Below are 19570 nucleotides of genomic sequence, written 5' to 3'. Positions count from 1 at the left end.
TCCTTTGTCTCCCCTGCTAAATTACAGCTAAAAACACTAGGGAGCTTGAAGCAGATCTCTATCCTGATTTCTGTTCCATTCATAATCACTGTCAGATGTATCTTGTTTTTTCTAGAGCAGCTAAGACTGCTTTTGCTTTTAAAACTCAGAAAGCTGAGTCAAGGTTCTGGTCATCTGTGTAGCTCTTCTGGTTGTTCCAGTGACAACAAAGCAGGCTAGCCAGCTTTTCCTGAAGACAGAAAAACTTTGGTCAACACAGGATGAAATAGTTCCTTTAGATTGGATATAAGGAGGAAATTCTTTACTGTAAGGGTGGTGAGGCACTGGAATGGGTTGCCCAAGGCCAGGTTGGATGAAGCCTTGCATGGCATGCTTAGTGTGAGGTGTCCCTGCCCATGGCAGAGTGGTTGGAACTTGATGATCTGAAGGTCCTTTCCAACCCTCACTATTCTATGATTCTATGATTAAGGTTTATTAACTTTATTGCATAAAGTCAAAAGATGGTAACTAGGAATGTATGATATTTCATAACATCTTAAGTAAGTATTCTCCACTATTTATTTTTTAGTTTAAAAGGAAAGCTAGGAAAGTGAAGGGAAATGTTTCATATTATGTATAGGACAGAATAATGTTTGTTGAGCTCTGCCTAAAGGTTTCTCACAGGTCTTTGCAAAATGCTGTGCTACCTCTCACATGAAAAAAAGCCTCTCTCCAAGGATCTGACACAAAGAAGAAAACACCCACCGTCAATAACCATATGCAGCAGGTGCTGCAGCTTCAGTAAATCAGCAGAGCTTCCCTGGAGAAACTCCCCTGGGAGACCTCCCTTTCTATGGAAAAGCTCCTCACCAGCTCTTCGCAGCAAGCAGAGTATGTGGGGAATATTCAGTAGGTATTCAAAGCCAGGCTGGACAGGGCCTTGAGCAACTTATTCTAGTGGGAGGAGTGGTTGGAACTAGATGATCTTAAGATGCTTTCCAACCCAGCCCACTTTATGATTCTGTTATTCTATGATCTGCTGCTCAAGTGCCTGCTATCAGCAGAGACAGAGGAGTGATGAGAGGCTTTTTGTGGATGAAACATATACATCTCTCCTCAAAGGCCCCAAGCAGCCTAAAACACATTTGAACCAACCTAAGAATGTACAGGAGCAGAAGAGGAACTCTTTCTTACCCTTTGTACTGATGCTTTTCTGCCACAGTAAGTGCATGAGGAGACTCAGAGGCAGGATGGGTAAATCAACTTGGAAAAATAGCTGTCCAAAAAAGCTGAGCAATCAGTCCTCAAAAAATTAATGATAAAAGACTTTGAATAAAACCAATTTGCAATGGAATGTAAGAAGGGAAGTCCCTAAAGAGAAGAACTGTCTACCAGCTCTGCAGCAGGTTTTGCTGCCCCATGCAGTTTACCATGGCAAGGAGCCAACTTGGCAAGGCTTGCTCTTCTCCAAGGAGCCTGGCAGTGCGCCAGCCACACTCACAGGTCTCATTGCTGCTGCCAAGCTCGAGGGGCAATCAAAGATCCTGTTTTGTGAATCTGCAGATCTGGTTATGACCCAGAATATGTGTGTTTTAAAATGTTCTTAAGCAAGTCAAGTTCCCTCTGTTTATACGGTGACTGAACAGGCGAAACAGAATACTTAACCCAGCTAGAGAAAATGAGCCACAGATTGTTAATTATATGGCTATTTGCACTTTGACTGGAAGAGGAAGTAAGCTGGTTATAACTACTTTGGGCTTCACTCCTGCGACTGCATTGAAACCACATTTATGACAGCTGAAACTATGCAATTTTATATAAATGTGGGCACTTCCTGTTTTTGAAACAAGTCCTCGGCTGCTTGCCCTTACTTCATGGTAACATTGCTGGAACCAGAATACATTAAATGTGCTCAGTTTTGAAGACCAGTCCTAAGATCTTATTTTGCTATTTTTAAACATATAGATAAACTGCATATATTGGACTGCTGCTGTCAAGTACCTCTATTTCTAGGACCTAACCATACTCCTTAGGCGTTAGGAAACACATATGTTTACCATGTGTGAGACTGAAATGCCCAGCTGTCACCCAGGGCATGCTCAGTCCCTGGTGACATGGTCATGGTCACGCTCGGACAGGGTGGCAGGCGCATCGCATTCCCCCGAGCAGGAATTACACACATCGGCAGATCTGTCTTTTTCCACTCAATATGCAGCATTTCAAGTAATTTGTAATTGCAGGTTTGTTATTTTGCACAGTACGGTATTAATTCTTCATTGTGGTAAGGATATGTTCAATTTCAAGCTAACCTTGTTCAAAATGTGTTCAATTCGAGACACTGAATACAGGGAGTAACACAGTCCTCCTGGCATAAATTGAAGAAAAATGTTATTTAACGAGAAATAATTTTGAAAATACCATTTAACAACCCTAATAAGCAGCAGTAAGTTTCCTGCGCCTTTTCTCTTACTTTGCTACTTATGTTAATTGGATCTTGCACACCAAACTTCTGCAATGAGTACAGTTACATAAATCAGCCCTGTGTTTTTCCATTGACAGGCATTTTCCTAAAAGGTTACAGCACAAAGACTGATCATATTGTTCAACTGAAAAGCAAATGCATATCCAGTAATTCCTAATGATAAAAATGTGATAATTCTTACTTACCAAAAAAACCCAATCACATTTAATTTACAATGTATTCCTCCAGATTTAGTTCATTACACACTGCTTGACAGTCAAGTAATCCCTATAAATGTAGGATATTTACAATCAAGATCACCAAAACCACAGACAAATGACAGCATTTCTGCTACCTTTGTTTTGCTCTCCAAGACCACAACCTCTTATTTCTGACCATTAGATCCCGCCCTTTAACTATAAGAACTTGCCAGCTTTGCAGTGCTATCAGGAAGTGAACAATTACAAACCTCTTAGTCTCAAATTAGAAGAACATAAAATACAGATTCAGTTTAAAAGTCTTTATGCAAAAACCTCCAACTAAAAGAAATGCTAAAGCTAAAATTTCAAATTCAATTACATGTGATTTGATTTCTTTCACTTAAATTTCAGAGTAACCCAGGACACATTCTAAGTCGTGCCCTTCTTAAAAAGCTTCCCTTGGTTGCCTTCTTCCTGCCTCAAGTCAAGGCACTGTTTTGAAGTGGCAGACAAGCTGATTTGCAACTAGAAGAGGGTGTCCCTCTTCTAGGTCATCTTCAGCACAGACATTTGTCCAATTCTGCAGTTAGCAAATTCAAAGAGTTAAAAGCCAGCTAAGTAACCCAAACAAAAATGCAGTTAGCTGACCCCTGGTTTGGCTTCTTGAGCCAACTCATCCCAGAGTCACGGCTGTAGTGGCACTGGCACCAGGGAGAGGGGGCAATACCTCAGCAGGGAGGCTGCAAGCCATTAGACCAAGGTTAGCTGCAATGATGCCACATTTGTGAAAACCCCACAAAAACTGGCCCCATGTTCAGCCCCTGCCCTCCAAACAAGGGTGGGCACACTGAAATCAAGTTCATGGGGTGCAGTCTAAAGTTCCCCAAGAGCCTCACTGAGCTATAAAGATCAACTCCTCTTTTGACTTCTTTTTGTCTGAAGCCTTACTGTTTCTACATAGAAGCACTCAAGTTCAGATCTTTGCAAAGTTATTCCTAAAAGGAATGTGAGCATTTCTAATAAGGAGGGGGAAAAAACAAAATAGAAAAAAGACTTAATGAAAGCAACCCAGATTAGTTAAATGATACATCATAGTGGAACAATTCTGCTGTTAAAGATCATGCAGATGTTACGATGGAGGCAAAGAAAGCCTTTCTTTAGCTACAGCACAGCTGCTGCATATGACTTCAAAAAGACTTGGCACAGAACTTCAGCCACAAAACTTCCCCCTCACTTCATTTCATGCACGTCATCTGAAACTTCAGCAAGCTACACCAAGGACAAAGCTGACATAAGGGGAGTTTGGAACATCTTATCAGCAGTGGGGCAGCTCCTTGTGCTGCCAGTATTCACATGCACCTTCACAAAACTCGACTATACATCTCCATTCCTCCTCAACCCAGCAATCCCTCAAAAGCAATGATATTCCACACCACTGTCCCCCTTATTTATTCTTGCATTACCTTCTACTTAAAAGAAGACAGCTGAATTACCACATAGTTAACATATATTAAAGCTTCAAAAAGAGCCATAATAAGAAGTAATATATCTGTTAAGGTAACACCAGAAAGTATTATCAGCTTCTGTTTACATCCTTCATACACTGAGCTACTCTAAACAGACAACACTGAACAAGAAGCTGAAAATGCCATAGCTTGTAATAACATTAAATGTGCATCTTTAATGCCAGTCTTGTATTTGCTACATTATTTATGCACTATAAAGAAAATATATATTATCTGTCTAAATTAAACATTTAGCTTTCCCCTTTAAATGTCCCTTCAAATGTATTACAGCTCGGTACAGAAGAACATGCATTGATTTTACATGTTTAACAGTGAAGCACACAGAACTTAATTTGATTTGCATATTAACATTATACTTGTGACTTCCTTTCAGTGATGATATTGATAGGAGATGTACCTGAGAAACCTGAACTGCTTTAAGATGCATGTATATGTATGAGATTAAATTAAGGCATTCCTGACGCATGAGAACAGAATCTTAGAAACTGTTTTTAATTTCTCCCTTTTTCTTCTATTAATTCATATGACATCATCTCGTTGACTCTTATGACATTCTTAGTTTCTACCATGTGAAGCCATAAACCAATTTGTCACCTACAATATTCTTCCCACAACTGTGAAGTTATAGCCAAACAATATTAGTCCAAATGAGAAAACAGCAGGAAGAACAAATCAAATTCTATTAACATTCAAACTTTGTAAGTAGAACAGAGTAGAAAAAACTGCAGAAACATGGAAATACACACAGAAATGCACCAAAAGAGGTGGTTTGCTTTTTTTTCTTTTAATTATTCAGTCACTTCATTACTAAGAACTTGGTAAAAGGCTGGAAACCCGGGACTTTAAAGAATATTAATAATGTTGATTAAAAGCAGTGAAGAAAACTCATTAAAATGAAAGTAAAGCTTGAAATACCAGAAATATTAACCACAGTATTACTGTATTCATGAAAACGTAACACTTCAAAATGACCTACTTTAATAATAGTAAAAAAAAAAGAAAATAAATATGGGCACTAACCCCCCAGCTCTACTGGTTTTTTAAAACACCATCTACTTCTCAGAATTAGTAACAGACTCATGAAACTGAACCAATTTGTTCAACAGATGTTTCAGTTAATGCACAGGAATTTTACTTTTCTATTGTAGAAATAGAGCATGCTGAATAAAATTCCACTATTATTAGCAGCTTTCCGAACGTATTAGCTCAAAATTAGCTTCCATTTCCATTCTTTCCTTCTTTCACATAACAGAAAACATTTTCCATACCACATTAGATGTGCTACTGAACTTAAGTAGGTGCATTGATAAAACAAGTTGTCCTCCTCCCCCTGGCCCCCCGTTTTATGGGATATGCAGGAAGGGCAGAGTTTGTATTTTTCTTGGCTTTCCTCTCTCTGCATTAGCTGATAATATTCCCAGCGTAGCTTTGCCAGTGCGCTGCCCTGCAGGCCCACGACACCCTGCTGTTCCAGTCCCGTGATCTTCTCCAGAGGGCTCTGCGAATTGTGCCATCCTTTCCTAATGCGTGCTATTGCATCAGTCTAATGGCAACATAATTTTCAATGCTCTAGGTAAAGCAAATAATTCAATTTTGAATTTCTGCTTGTAGAATACAGATTCTTTCCCCCGTGCCCCCTCCTGCCTTTTTTGTTTATGTTGAAAGATTTAAAGCACGATTCACACTGCACAGCAGTAGTCAAACAAAAATACCTCTAGTTTTCTTAGAAAGCAGCACTCAAAAATACTGCTTGGCTCCTCAAGCATTACTGCAGCCTTTCACAGAGCCATATGTAGTAGATCCCCTACAAGCAGGCTGGAAGGGGAACATGCATTCTTACTCTGTGTATTTAATATAATATTTAGCCATTATCAAAGCTTCATAGCTTTTACTGTCTCTCTCTCTCTCCTGCAATGGAGTGTAACAGCTTATCTGGCAAACACGCTCACCATGTTTCTAGGCACCAAAGACATGCTCTTGGTTAATTCATAAAATCTGATCTAATGTGAGATATTTTGCACTCAGGTTAGCTAAGTTAAAACAATATTTAGCTTAACCGTGCCTTGGCCAAAAAATTCTCGGTTATCTACTGATTACAACAGCATTGTAGCTAGCTGCGGACATCACACTGGGAAAATACAAATCCTGAGCCTGAAAAACTGCAGATGAAATTCTGACCTCAAGCCATTCTGATAGTGGGCATTACAAACACTGTCTACTTTGTATCTGTTACAGTAACCAGGCACAAGAGTCATGTGCCTGCAATGAATGATGAATTTACATGTTATTTGGTTTTATGTACATATATTATCTGAGCTCACAGCATCAAAAAATGCTGTGCTTCGTGCACCCCCAATCAGATTACGTGATACAAACATCTACACTAAAGTCAATTTGCAGGGGCAAGCATTCACAGGAGGAAATATCAGAATTACATTTTAGAGAAACCTAAACTTTGCCTTTGTTTGCTTCTTTGGCATGGTATAGCTGCAGTTATGTCATACCATTTCCACAGCACCTCTGCTTCATTCAGCATACAGAATTACCACTAATCAAAACAGCAATCTGTTTTACTTTTGGTATTTGGCGTATGGTCCAATACCTTACTTACTGCAAGCTACTCAAATTTTCTTTGAAAGATGGAACAAGTAGTTTCTTTGTGAATTCAATGGTGTAGCTGAGTCCTTCATCAACATAATGGTTAGTCCTACTGTTAGTCTGTTAGTTCTTAGAATAACTATTCCTGTTATTCCTGAATTCTTAAGGAAGGCAGTGACAGCTTTAAGGTCAAAATGATTCTCCTGTTCTGAAGACAACTTTGTCTCCAGTTTGGCGTAACTCAGACCTAATTTTTTCACAGCACTTAGTATCGCATTGTGCTTTATATAGCACTTTCAAATCTCAACCCCCACTGCCTCACTCGCAGTTATCAGTGCTCAGCACTTTTCTAAATCAGATCCAAAGATCTCAAGTCATCCGCAAGAAAGCAAGACACATCCAGTTAGCAAAGACATGAGAAAAGCCAGTATTGAGCAACTTACCTAGCATCACCTAGGAAGTCTGCAGCACAGCCAGGAAGAGAATCCTGTTTGCCAGGGCAGCATGCAGCTGCACAGAGCACCAGAGCGGCTTCTGCCTCCTGCAATCCCCTGCCTCGCCTGCCACACGTGTCCCGACTTCTGCTGGAAGTGAGGCAGGGGTACTACAGAGAACAGCTCTCTCCACCGCATCAACCAGATTCATTCCCAGAGCAAGTCCATCCTGTGCAGGGAGCAAGGCAGGGGTCCTGTGGGGAAAAAAAAGCCAGCACGTCAGCGGGAGATAGATACTATTAAATTGTAAGGCTTCCTCATGAGGGTCCAAAGAAAATTGCTCTGCAAGGACAATCTGTGTTGACATTCTGTGACTTGGACACTGGCACACTACAAAAAGTTTGCATTCACCACTTATAGAAAAGAAAATTCACACCTCACACCTTGTATGATGCAGTCACAGACACCTACAAGTAACAGCAGTGGGACTGAAATCTTTAGATATACCATGCGGCTCTTGTGGCAAAGGAGTAAACCAGTTGCAAATGCAAAACAGTTTTCTGCATGAGGACTAGCCATAGGTGATGGTTAAAAACATATTTTAAAGGATCTTCTACTGAAATCAAAGAGTATTTATTTATATTCTAAGATCTCTATAAAATATTACCTTCCAGAACAAACTCATCTGCCCATTTTCCTCAAGCCATATTCTCCAGCCCATGTTGATTCAAGCCCTAGTAATTCTTCATTCCTACTTTCAGCACCCATGCCAAGTCTCTCCTCACCCCCATCCCAAGGGTTTTCATCTCCCCTGGCTCTGTCTATTCCAGGCTTAGCTGGCAGTGCCACAGTTTCCCCTTGACTCTCATTTCTTCTTCTCTCCTTTGTTCCTAAGCGCACCATCATATTAACTCTGACTCTCACTCCATGTCCATCTCCCCTGTTCACAGTCTATAGTATTTTGGGACTGGGGACCATGTCAGGGACCTGTGCATGCCAGTGCCCTACCAGTCTTCTTCTGGTTCTCAGGTGCTGTGGTACAAGGCATCAGTTTCATACCTCAGCTCAGCCTTCCCTTCCTCTTCCAGCTCATACAGTGCTCACACGCTCAAGACAGCATGAGACAAAGGTGCTTTCTTTAAAAGGTTACAGTTTGGTTAGATCTGAGATTTTCACAGTGCTGACAAAGGCAAAGCCATGACTCATAAGTCACTCTTCTTCCTCAGTGCCTATCTCCAGTGCTTCCCACACTGCCATCAAACTCCTAGGCTCTGTTTCAAAGGAAGGGACACAGAGCATTTCCAAAAAAGGTTCTTTAAAGGAAGAGAAATAACTTTTTCTACATATTCTTACAGATAGCTAAATAATTTTGGCAGGGAAACAAATTAAACTCCACGCAACTGCCTAGCCCCAGAGGCTTTGCGAAGTTATAAAAACCTCCAACCAACATCCTATACTGGGAAGCATTAGGCATCCTTCCCTACTGTAATTTCTGGCACTTGTCTTTCAGCCCATAATAGGCTAAGTCACTCAGCATACTGAAATGAGAACTGTGCATATATTAACACCTGAGACCAGTGGTCAAACTGAGGAGCAGCAGCTGCAGATGGACAGTGCCAGAGTGAACGCCATGGAAGCTGTCTTTGTCTTCACCAACAGTTTTATTGCATGCCTACAAGCAATGTCCAAACGGCATAAAATCATAGAATGGTTTGGGTCAGAAGGGACCTTAAAGTTCAACTAGTTCCAACCCTGTGTCGTGGGCAGGGACGCCTTCCATTTGCTCAAAGCTCCATCCAACCTGGCCTTGAACACTACCAGGGATGGGGCATCCACAGCTTCTCTGGGCAATCTGTGCCAGTGCCTCACCACCCTCACAGTAAAGAATTTCTTCCTAATATCTAACCTACCCTCTGTCATTTTAAAGCCATTTCCCATTGTCTTGTCACAAAACTGGAAAGGCCATTATAAAAACGTCCCTCTCCAGATTTCTTATAGCTCCCCTTTAGGTACTGGAAGACTGTTATAACGTCTTCCAGAGCCTCCTCCAGGCTGAACAAACCCAACTCTTTCAGCCTGTCTTCATAGGAGAGGTGCTCAAGCCCTCTGATCACCTTTGTGGCCTCCTCTGGACTTTTTCTAACATTAGGTGACAGCACACAGTCCAGCTATCATTCCTTCAGATGCCACCATTTTAATCCTAGAGGTACTAATGCTTGCCTGAAACTCTACAGCTGCTCAGGAAATGCTTCTAGGTCATGAAAACCTGAAGTAAAATAGGTTAGCTTCATTCCCGATGAAGGTCACACACAGCTAACAGAGCTAATTTAAGCAAATCCATTTTACTTCCCATTTCCACTAAATGAGGAGCAGTCATGTATCAGTTACAAAGAAGAAGGGTAACTTCTTACAAGACTACTGCTTGTGGATCTCATCTGCCCCTGCCCAGAGAGGAAAAAAAAATCTTCTTGTATGAAACCCTGGGAAAATTTTTCTTTCATTTTCTCCATTTAGTTACTTACCTCAGCATGAAAAACACACTGTCAGGTGATATATAAAAAAAAGAAAACCTCTCAAAACAAACATTGTTTTAGAACAAAATCCAATGTACAGGGTTTTTTACTGAGCTCTTAATAGCAAATGACAACTTCCCAAAGGCTATTATAAATACTTCTGTACAGACATGGTCCAGAAGAGGAGACCAAGAAAAGAGAAAAACAGTATCACATGCTCATGGATGGATCCAAATTATTATTATTACTGGATTAAATGCACCGTGACGTTTATTTTTCAATAAGAAATAATTATTTCCAAGGAATGGCTAACTATTCCCGTGAGATCATATTTTGTCTAGAGACATCTGATGTACCTAATTTTCAAAAAGCAGTTATTAACTATGGCAAAAGATGTGTGTGACCCACATACTAACTCCTAGAACATCCATGTTTATTTTTACAAAACTAAATTGAGAAGCCTCAAAACTAGTGTGTAAAAAGAAGCATTAAACATGCATTTCCTATTTCAAAAATTACTAGGAAATAATTTTATCATACCTTGAATTAAATTTAGGTAGACTGGCTATCAAGCATCTATAATAGCTAAATTATTTTCCTTAAGGTCAGAATAATTTCTGATCACTAATTACAGTAAAGATGAAAAATATAATTAGGTTGAATGAAACTTCAGTACTTTAATGTTCAATCATGGAAACCACATGAAACTTCTTCCTTAAAAGAGAAAGCAGAATTTCACGCACTATTTCACTTGGCAGAGTATAACATATTTGCTGTCAGCAAAGGACTTTTTTCAATGAAGAAAAAGGAAAAGGAACTATTTCCATTCATACAGCATTGCCCAACTGATCAGAAGTATCAGACACTGGCAGCTGACTTCTGACTGTAAGCAAGTGTGATAGATTCAGTTCCTAAAGACTGCTATATAGTGTTCCTAAAAACTCATCTGAAAAACAGAAGATTTCCAAAAATTATATGTTTGTTTCACATTACTTAATCTGATTATTTTGTCATCAAAATTAATACTTATGGCATAAAACTACATCAGGTAGGAAAGCTTTAATGTAAAGCAAATCATAAAATACTGATAATGGGAATGCTTGAAAAGGCTCTAGGACTGCATGTATTTATATAAGATTTGTGAATATATAAGCACCCTGTTATATACATCAAGAAAAAGGTGAGGCTCAGTGCAGCGAACTAATCATCAAAAAGACTAATCATCCTCAGTACAAGTGTATTCTCACAGGGACTAAAGCCAGCTGGCTGAAATATATTGAACATCTTACCCAACAGCAAAGATTCATCCAAGACCATTAATTCATTGATTCATTATAAGGTAAGATTCCTTTTCTTTCTTTTTTCCTAAGTTGTATTTTTCAAGTAATAATTATACTCTGAATACCTTCAGCAGATTTTTATTTCTAATACAGCTATCACAAAAGCCACACCAAAGAGTGTACATGCTATGATCAGCGTACTGGCATCATCTGATGGGGGATTCTTCTCTACATAGTAAAATTGTGTTATTAAGTTTGTTTAGGGAAGCTGTTCTTTAAATCATCACAAGGAACATAATTTCCTACAATACTAGAACTTTCAATCATCAAAAATCTCCAAATCATAGAATAGTTAGGGTTGGAAAAGACCTTAAGATCATCTAGCTCCAACACCCCTGCCATGGGCAGAATACCTCACACTAAACCATGTCACCCAAGGCTTTGTCTAACCTGGCCTTGAACACCACCAGGGATGGAGCATTCACAGCTTCCCTGGGCAACCCATTCCAGTACCTCACCACCCTTACAGTAAAGAACTTCCTCCTTATATCCAATCTAAACTTCCTCTGTTTAAGTTTGAACCCTTTACCCCTTGTCCTGAAACTACAGTCCCTAATGAAGAGTCCCTCACCAGCAACCTTATAGGCCTCCTCTTCAGATACTGGAAGGATGCTATGAGGTCTCCATGCAGCCTTCTCTTCTCCAGGCTGAAGAGCCCCAACTTTCTCAGCCTGTCTATATGAAGACGTAAGAGGTGCTCCAATCCCCTGATCATCCTCGTGGCCCTCCTCTGGACTTGTTCCAACAGTTCCATGTCCTTTTTATGTTAAGGACACCAGAACTGTACACAATACTCCAAGGGAGGTCTCATGAGAGCAGAGGGGCAGGATCACCTCCTTCAACATGCTGGTCAGGCTCCTTTTCATGCAGCCCAGGATACAGTTGGCTTTCTGGGCTGTGAGCGCACACTGAAGCCAGCTCATGTTCATTTTCTCATCCACCAACACCCCCAAGTCCTTCTCCACAGGCCTGCTCTGAATCTCTTCTCTGCCCAACCTGTAGCTGTGCCTGGGATTGCTCCGACTCAAGTCTAGGACCTTGCACTTGGCATGCTTACACTTCATCAGGTTGGCATCTGCCCACCTTATAAGTATGTCGAGCTCCCTCTGGATGGCATTCCTTCCTTCCAGCGTATCAACCAAACCACACAGCTTGGTGTCATCGGCAAACTTGCTGAGGGTGCACTCAATCCCACTGTCCATGTCACCAACAAAGACATTGAACAAGACCAGTCCCAACACCGATCCCTGAGGGACACCACTCGTTGCTGGTCTCCAGCTGGATATTGAGCCATTGACCACAACTCTTTGTGTGCAGCCATCCAGCCAGTTCTTTATCCACTGAGTGGTTCATCCATCAAATTTATGTCTTTCCAATTTAGAGACAAGGATGTCGTGTGGGACAATGTCAAACACTTTGCACAAGTCCAGGTAGATGACATCAACTGTTCTGCCCTTGTCCATCAGTTCCATAGCCCCATCATAGAAGGCCACCAAATTGGTCAGGCAGGATTTGCCCTTAGTGAAGCCATGCTGGCTGTCACCAACCACCTTGTTGTTTTTCATGTGCCTTAGCATGCCTTCCAGAAGAATCTGCTCCAAGATTCTGCTTGGCACAGAGGTGAGACTGACTGGTCTGTAATTCCCTGGGTCATCCATTTTCCCCTTCTTGAAAATGGGGGTTATATTTCCCTTTTTCCAATCATCAGGAACTTCACCTGTCTGCCATGATTTTTCAAATACGACAGACAGAGGCTTAGCAACTTCGTCTGCCAGCTCCTTCAGGACCTGTGGATGGATTTCATCAGGTCCCATGGACTTGTGTACATTCAGGTTCTTAAGATGGTCTCGAACCAGATCCTCTTCTACAGTGGGCCCAAGGTCCAGGTTTTCACAGTCCCTGCGTCCGCCCTCCAAGACTTGGGTGCTATGTTCAGAGCATTTGCCAGTGAAGACCAAGGCAAAGAAGTCTTTCAGAACCTCAGCCTTCTCTAAATCCAGGGTAGCCAGTTCTCACAATAGCTTCCGGAGGGGGCCTACATTTTCCCTAGTCTGTCTTTTATTCGCTATGCACCTATAGAATCCCTTCCTGTTATTCTTAACATCCCTACCCAAGTTTAATTCTAACTGGGCCTTAGCTTTCCTAATCTGGTCCCTAGCTTCCCAGACAACATCCCTGTATTCTTCCCAAGCCACCTATCTTTGCTTCCACCTTTTATAAGCCTCTTTTTTTCCTTCATAGTTTCCTCAGCAGCTCCTTATCCATCCAAGGAGGTTTCCTGGCCCTCCCGCTGCACTTCTTTCTAGTTGGGATGCAACACTCCTGAGCTTGCAGTAGGTGATCCTTGAATATCAACCAACATTCTTGGGCCCCTCTGCCCTCTAGGGCTATATCCCATGGAACCTTGCTAAGCAGGTTCCTGAAGAGGCCAAAGTCTGCTCTCTTGAAGTCCAGGGCAGTGAGCTTGCTGCACTGTCCTGAGGACCTCAAATTCAACCATCTCATGATCGCTGCAACCAAGGCTGCCCTGGAGTATCCTATTTCCAACGAGCCCTTTCTTATTGGTGAACACGAGGTCAGGCATGGTACCTCTCCTTGTTGGCTCCTCTATTACTTTCTCATTCTGATTTCAAGAAGTATCTCAAGGAATTGTAGTGTACAACTACTGCTACATTAGCATCAACACAAAAACTAGTTCAGGCACTGATCAACATGTATAGTATAGTTTACTCTTTTATTTCAATCTGCTCAAATAATATAATACAATGAGTTCAGTATAAAATATTATGGTTCTTATGCAAATAAACAGACCCCCAGACTCAGGATACTGCTCCACAATGCATTGAACACAGCTGCTCACAGCTTGTCCTCACATTGAAAAGTAGATTAAAATGGAATAAAAACCTTATACCTGCACCCCATTGATTTCATTGACTTGGGGCATAATATAAAAAAAATAAATTAAAAGAAATCTTAAGTTACCAATACTGACAACAGTACCTATAACTTGCCACTCCTGGGGCACAGCATCCTTAATTTTATGGCTCATCTTCATACAAAAGGAAGCCCGTGTTTTGTAAGCCAAGTCTGACACAATAAGCACCCACAACACCAACTCTCTACTGCTAACCTGTTCCTCATTGCAGGTCCACGGGAATTTAGCTTCAGTTAAATACTTTTAAGGTTGAAAGTATCTTCCATTCTTTACCAAGCGCTTAGGGAAACACTGAGTACAAAATGAGTCGAAGTATCACAGCTTTATGAGCATCAGCTACTGTGCCCCACTGACTTTCTTAGGTCAATTCCCAGCACCTTAAGCACTGTTCTGATTGACCTGAAGTTGGTCATTTCATAAGCACTTATTTTAGACCAGCATTTAAACTCCCCCCACTTCATGCACTTTGAGAATATTTATCTTAGTTTGTGAATGACAATGCCAAAAATAGCTACAAAGCTAGTAAAGGTTATACAGTAGTACGTTATCCATATGGTATCGACTAAAATAAATATAGTTATAGTCTGTTCAGTTTTCAAAACAATGCACTTGAGTCTCAGATTTGTGAAAAAATGAAGTTATATACTTATGTGTGGGTTTGTTGTTTGGAGTTTCTTTTAATTAAATCACAGAGTTATAAAACCAAAACTGAGTAACTGCACATGCATAAGGATATATTGCATAAAAGCTAACACAAAGTCCTTTGAATAAATGCAAATACACCTGTAGTATTTTCTGGCCACTGAACTAGCTCTTAGGACATATGTCAGAGTGAAGATGACTCCTGGCACACATTTGGCAGTACTTTACCGAAGCAAACCTTTTAAAGTTATCCCACTCTTATTATCATGGCCAGGAATATGCTGTGTCCATTTGTTTTTGTGAGCTAACCCCTTTTTTGCTGTAGGGTTTTATGACTGTTTTTAAATTATGCTGTAGTTTTCACATAGGTATCTTTCAGATATTCAAAAATACATGATGAGATTCATACATTTGCCAAAGACGTAAGACAGTTGTCCAGAGAACACGGGATTAAAAAAAAATTAAAACTGACAAATTCTATTGCTCCCAAACATACAAAACGCATGTGATGCATAGGTTCCTCAGTATAACAATTATCATTAAATTTTATTATAGTTTGTGCCTCATTTGTGAGTTTCTTTGAATAAAACATCCTCTTTTTTTTTTTTTTTACACCATCTTGCTACTCCAGCAGTGTGCTTAGCTTTAGAAATTGTAGGTTTTGAGCAAATAATCCGTGATGAGAAGGAGTAAAGCATATTTTCTGACAGATACTATGTGAGCAAATGAGGGTTTGGTGCCTCAGAGCTTGACAGCTCTGATCTAATATGCTGATTTCTCCTCTACTCCCTGGGCTACATTTGTAAAACTTCATAATCTGCTTTTTGAGATCTTGTGTTTGAACCCACAAATCTTTCCTCTCATGGAAATACCCCAAACACCACCATGTTATTCTGGACAGAAGTGTCTGAAGTGTGCTGTTACACCAGGGTGCTATGCCAACCCAACAACTAACAATTAAAAGGTTTTTGTGTTCTGATCCTTCCCTTGCATCCATCCTATCTTTTAGTAAACCTGTTCAGTTCACTAATTTGGCATAAAACCATTTACTTTTTTCCTAAGATTAATGAATTAAACCAGTTCATAAACGGCTGAGAAAAGTTTTACAGCCAGCAAGACGGAGTAACAACCTGGCCAACAACCTAGCCAAGACTGTGGACAAGATAACAAGAAAAAAGAATTTAATTTCCAGAAGTAACCAGTTTTTTTCCTCTACCAGATTAAGTCAATTTATGCTGCACACCAAACCTTCTCATTCAGCTGTTGATGTTTCTCCAATTTGAATAGATAGATCAACACTTGCTAGCTCAAAGACCAGAAATCAGCCATGTTTGCTGTCAGGTGAATACACCTGACTGAGGTAAACAGCCCTTCTAAAACAGATACCTCTACAGCCCAGCAACTATTGCCATCTCCTACTTACTTCCTACTGAGAGTGAAGAATCTCTGAATACCCCAACCAGGAGTTTCCAAACCATAATGCATGGTTGATAGCCATGGTAAGTGGCCTATAGCTAGTCTGGCAGAACTGTATCATACACATTTACACTGTAAATTCCTAAAAATTCACCAAGTTATAGCAGTAGCCAGAGAGAATGTTTGGTACAGGGGGCGGGGGGGGGAACACCCTCAGAAACTTATGGGTACACCTAGTGATAAAGTTTGCCTGGCCTGTGTCCTTGTGCGTGAACTGAAGAAAAACCCCAGTACAGCTGACAGCCAGCGCAATCCTCAGTCTATGGCATCAGTGGTACTGCTCTCATCTTCAAAGAGTGAGGCTGGTTGCCATGAACACCACACACTTAATACACTTCAAACTGGATAGTGCAGCAGTTATGGAAGGTTTTGTAAGTCTTTCAGCAAAGAGGAAAAAAACAACAGTAACTTCAGTATTTTGGTTCAAATTGGGCTGCCTGGTTTCTATTATTTTTGGATTTCTTGCCAAGCATCTTTTTTAATTCCTTTACGCCAACTCACCAGCAACTCACTGTGTAATTCATGAAGCAACAGCTTCTTTATCACATAATCTCTCCAAATGTGAAATGGTTTTAATACTTACCTTCAGTGGCAGTTACAACACAGAAACAAAGAATTATTATACATTAATCCCCTGAATTTCTGACTCAAAAAGAATGTACAGTATCTAAATGCAAGGTTAACATGAAATAATTCTACTCAATTTACTAAAAAATAATGTAGCACATACTATGTATATGTATTTGTATAGATATACACACATGCATATAGCATATATATATATATATATATGCATGCTATATAATTTCTACTTCTGGCTAAAAAAAAAAAAAAATCCCCAAAATTGCGACAGTGTTTCAAAAAATCAAGCCAGCTCTGACTTTATGACTAAATTTCATTACTCATTTTCTTCTTTGGTTCTAGGATCTTTCTGCAGACACCCTCAAAAATGAGGGAACTGCTTTTGTTTCTGCTGAACACAGATGGAATAAACTGCATCTCTCACAAGAGAGAGAATATTTCAATTGTTTCAAGTGCTCCTGAAGCACAAGTGGAAGCAAATACAAAAGCTACTGTATCTACAGCCTAGTGCAACTGCAGTCCCCAGCTTTCACCAAGTTAAAGTAATGCTCTCATGCAAGGTAAGGTGCAGAGAAACCATCGCACCCCTTCAGAGCACCCTGAACACCCCCATACCACATTTCCATCCTCCTCTATTTCCCAGACTCTTGACCCACCTCATCCACTCCTTGAGTCACATGAGCACTCCTCCTCCCTTCAGCCACTTTTTGGGAAGCTAAGGGCCTTTTACATGATTGCTACCAGACTGGTTTGTAACCAGGCAGGCCAGTTTTACTGCTGCCTTAATGACTGCAAATGAGATGACTGAATTTTCCAGTTTTCTGAGCGGCCACTCCACCAGGGGTTGCGTGGAAATGCAGATGCACATGCCTGGCTACAGCCCTGCAGGCTCCCAGCCCTTGCACCATGTCTGTGCAGTACTCTTGGCATGGTTGATGCCACAGCACACACAGAGAGCATCTGAGCATGCAACCAGCAATCTTCCGATGCGTTCTTCTCTTTAATAACTGGCCATTTGGCATGCCTAACTCTCTATTTTTCTCCTCTTGCAGGATGATCAGCCTCCCATTCCTACCAATAGCCTGTAAGAGGTTTTGTAAATCATCCTTTGGTAACACTAGGGCTTCTCACACCAAATTTCTTCTACGTCCTCTTTCATCCCACTTCCCATGCACCCCAAATCCTCATTCCAATATATCTTTCTTCTGTGCAGGAGGCAGGTCTTTCAGAGTGCCAACTTTTTGAGTTGCTCTAGAAAGATGGTAGAGAGGGAGCCGAGGATATTACCCTGGAAGGTGTTAACGGCCACCATCAAATGATTCTTTGATCTCCAAGCAATTACAGAGCTGGGCCTGCTAACCAGATGCAAGGGGCTCCCCTCTTTCCCCTATTCTTCCTTCTGCATCCCAGACGGACAGAAATGCCATCAACTCGAGAGAAGGCCCTATAAACCAATTAAAGGTTTATTTTGAGTTTAAAAAGAAGAAAAGGACTATTTTGCTTTCATAAGAGATGTCAGAAATGAATCTGCAAACTCTGAAAGAGACTTTGTTAACAACTCCTGTCTGCTTAAAAGCTGTCTGAATATATGCAATTTGACTGCAGAAGTTTAACAACCTTTAAGGTTCTTAGAAGTTCTTATCACAATCATATATAATAACAAAGAATTCTTTTAAAGCATATGAGATTGTTTTACAGCTTTCTACTAATTAGTACTGCTTTTATTATATAGGGCAAGAAAATGACAATTTTTTTCTAAACTGGCAGTAAGCTGCATTTCTGTTTTCTGTGACAGGGCAGTGGAAAAATCTTTCATTTATTAGGTCTATAGAGAACAAAGCTGGCCGGGTGTCAAACCTGCTTTGTAAAAGCGCAAATCCATTCAGCCATGTGTAGATTCCATAATTCTTTACAACCTGTTACCAGTATCAGCTTCACAAGAGATGAACCTTTGGTGTCTTCCAATGAGTGTTACTGCAACTCTTTTTAAAAGGGAGCAAAAACCTGAACTGACAGTTCAATACAGGGGAAAGAACAACCAAGCTGTGGCAGTGCCAAATTAAATTCTTAAAATCAAAGATATCTCCCCCACCTCCCCACCTCCAGATGAGCTTTGCGTAAAGATACAAAACAAGATCTCCTGCAATGGTGGATGAACAAGCTGGATAACTATTTAAATTTTAATAACTCTTCTCCAAGCCTTACTGCTGTGCACCCATGCTACTTAAAGTGCCAGTTTCACCACCTCACTCATGATTGCAGGGTAGCCAGAACTTGCTGTGGGGGAGACAGAGTAAGGCCTTAAGCTGAAAGGGTGCTGATGGCAACCTGATATAGAAGAATGATTTTTTTTTCTCCAGAAAGATAGGGCTTTCAGGAAGGAAAAAAAAACCTACCATGGTGAAGTGATTGACTTGCTTTTAACTACAACAAAGGTGGATTCCTAGATGGCTTTGATGAAATGACTAAAATGTTCTGCCTTGGTAAAAAGGTACTTTGCACATTAAATCAGGTGCACACTGTATTACAACCAGGGAAAAATATTAAACTTCAGTTTTCAGTAAACACACCCAACATCACATTCTTACATTTTCTAGAGCAGAATTTATGAATAAGAGCACCCACAACATTTCTTAATTTCAGACTTTAAAATTGAAAGAACTAATTAATAATTCTATTCAACTGAAATATTCCTGCTAAACTCATGGCCCTGTATCTGTCTGTACTGAGAGCATTTGCTTTAATTGTCCCATTTTTTTACCAATGGATTCCATTGCATTCTTTACAATAAAAACAACTGCAAACTAACTCACATATGTTTCCCACATCACTACGTGCTGTAAATAATTAATTACAAGTAATTCTTATGAAACATTCTGTACAC

At 40.4% G+C, this 19570-nt stretch overlaps 1 protein-coding gene across 1 annotated transcript in view; it reads right to left on the bottom strand.

The window, feature by feature from the left end:
* Nucleotides 1-19570, bottom strand: part of NCOA2 (nuclear receptor coactivator 2) — a 192107-nt gene that overhangs the window by 113504 nt on the left and 59033 nt on the right. Inside the window, exon 3 of the mRNA XM_034065672.1 lies at nucleotides 7208-7452. The gene's annotated coding sequence lies outside the window, so the exon portion shown is untranslated. The remainder of the gene's footprint in view (nucleotides 1-7207; nucleotides 7453-19570) is intronic.

This window comes from Melopsittacus undulatus, chromosome 1, assembly GCF_012275295.1.
Source record: "Melopsittacus undulatus isolate bMelUnd1 chromosome 1, bMelUnd1.mat.Z, whole genome shotgun sequence".
Classification (NCBI taxonomy): domain Eukaryota; kingdom Metazoa; phylum Chordata; class Aves; order Psittaciformes; family Psittaculidae; genus Melopsittacus; species Melopsittacus undulatus.
The sequence above is the reverse complement of the archived record's forward strand: the minus strand, read 5'-3'. Positions and strand labels throughout refer to the sequence as shown.